Here is a 2,493-nt window from a genome sequence, read left to right as displayed (position 1 = left end):
TGATTAGAGTAAGACTAGACTAGAGACTAGACTAGAGACTAGATTATAGACTAGATTATATTTTAGACTATAGAAAGCTAAACTCGATTTTAAATACTGTTTTGATTGCGAGGCTTTAATATAATAACTTTTGTTACAAAACCAAAATTGACATTTAAACTTCCTAAACTTCTCTAAACTAAGTGAAACCTTATGTTCATGCAGAAATATACTAACACTTAAAACTTTAAAATTATTTACAATTTACAGGAAGCCTTAATGTATACACCACAAATTGCAACACATTTACATGTTTACATTTGCATACAAATATAAATTTAAACACATACAGTAAAAAAAAAAAACAAAAACATTCCTGCCACAATTGTGATAAAATTTAAATTACCAGGCAGAAAAAATCTCGGCTTTTTTAACAATTCCTTTTTCCCTATTAAATATTTATATATTTTGTGTGTTTTTCCCAGTATTTTTTTTTTATAAAATGTCTGTAATTTTTATGTGTTTAGCTTTAGCTGTAAAAAAAGAGAACAAAACAAAAAATACAGAAATCAGCTAACAGCAACAAGCTAAATTTGAAAAACAACAACTAAGTGGAGGAGTACAAATGAAACACATGAGAAAAACACTAACAATATGTTCATTTTCCCTACGTCCCAATACTCCCCTACAAAAAAAAAAAATATAGTGATTTTTGTTTTTATTTTGCCAACGGGGGACTCTTAACACATTGACAAAAACAACACCAATAAACAAAATAATACAAAAAACATCAGCAAAAACAACAATACTCATTCGCAGTGGGGTTTCTTTAGGGTCCTTAAGAGTATGTGTATTCCCAAACTCATTCACAAACTACTTCACCTCCCTCCTCACCCTTTACTAGGGGTTTAAATTCAAAGTAACAAACAGTACTAAACTTTGATTTGTTTTTCCTTCAGATTCATTTCATTTTCCTTTTTCATTCTCTCATTGGATGGGTGTTTGTTTGTTTCTCTTGTTGTATATAATTGTTGTCTTTAGTTTTTGTTGTTGTTTTATGTCACATTTTATGTGTATATGTGTGAGTATATGTAAGAGTAGTGATTTAATTTGTAAATTTGTTGCCTTTCTTTTTACGGTTTTTTATTAATTTAACAAAAAGTCATTTAAATCCAAATTATGCTTCAGGGTGTGTTCTGAAAAGTTATAAAAATATATAAGAGAGAAATAAACTGATATGCTGCAGCAGCAAAAAATTGTTAATATAATATGGAAAATAATTATAAAAAATAAATGTTTATAAATTGGGTTAAAGTTAAGGTTTAATAAAGCATTCATGGAGAGCTAAACTTAAGGTTTAATAAAACCTCAATTAAGAGTTAAACTTAATCTTTAATGAAAATCTTATAGTCTTTACTGTTTATAGTCTGGACTATAGACTAGAATATAGAGAAAAGTCCAGTGTTTAGTTCAACTATAGTGTAGTTTATGGCCTATACTCTTTAGTCCAGGCCGCAGTTTAGACTATAGTGCAAAGTGAAATCTAAAAAATCTAAAATTTGTTTAATCTGAATAAAAGAAACTATGATGTAGTTTATGGTCTATACTCTTTAGTCCAGACCGCAGTTTAGCCTATAGTGCAAAGTGAAATCTAAAAAATTTAAAATTTGTTAAATAAAAAAAAAAAAAGTGTATTGAATTAAGAGAGAAATGTGAGTGTTTATGAAAATATAACAGTTCTTCCAAATTATATATTATTTGGAAACCCAAATGTATCGGCTTTTTACAAACAAATATGCAAATTTTATTAAAAGCCAGTAAAATGAAATAAAAAGAAAAAAGGTTTTAATCTCGACGACTAGACAAATGCGAAAAAGGTCCGTAGACTAGTATATTATCTAATCTAGTCTATTGTTTAATATATTGTCTGGTCTATAGTTAAGCCTATAGTTTGGTCAATATTTTTGTCTATAGTCTAGTCTAAGGGCTAGTTTATATTCTTGTCTATATTATTGTCTATAGTCTAGTCTGTAGTATATTCTGTAGTCTAGTATATAGTCTATGATATAGTTTAGTCTAGTCTATAGTATAGTCTATATTCTAGTCTAAAGTCTAGTTATATAGTCTCGTCTATAGACCTGTATATTGTGCGGTCTAATCAATAGCCAAGTCTAGACTAGACTATTTCTATGTCTATATTCTAGTCCAGTCTAAAGTCTAGTCTATACTTTGTTCTATAGTCTAGTCTATATATTTTATTTTCTTATCTATATATTCTATTTTCTTATCTATAATCTAGTCTATAGTCTAGTCTCTAGTCTAGTATATAGTCTACATTCTAGTCTAGTTATAATATAGTCTATTCTATAGTCCAGTATTGTGCAGTCTAATCAATACCTAGCCAAGTCTATAGACTGTCTATGTATAAAAGCTGATTTCGTGAAAACACTTTTCTTTTCCTCTTTCTGTAATATTTTGTTGACTTCTTATAAAGTTTTTTAATACTAAACATTA

The sequence above is a fragment of the Lucilia sericata genome, unplaced genomic scaffold (genome assembly GCF_015586225.1).
Source record: "Lucilia sericata isolate MDLA Ls3-8-SP2 unplaced genomic scaffold, ASM1558622v1 Contig001639F_arrow, whole genome shotgun sequence".
Taxonomy (NCBI): Eukaryota; Metazoa; Arthropoda; class Insecta; order Diptera; family Calliphoridae; genus Lucilia; species Lucilia sericata.
The sequence above is the reverse complement of the archived record's forward strand: the minus strand, read 5'-3'. Positions refer to the sequence as shown.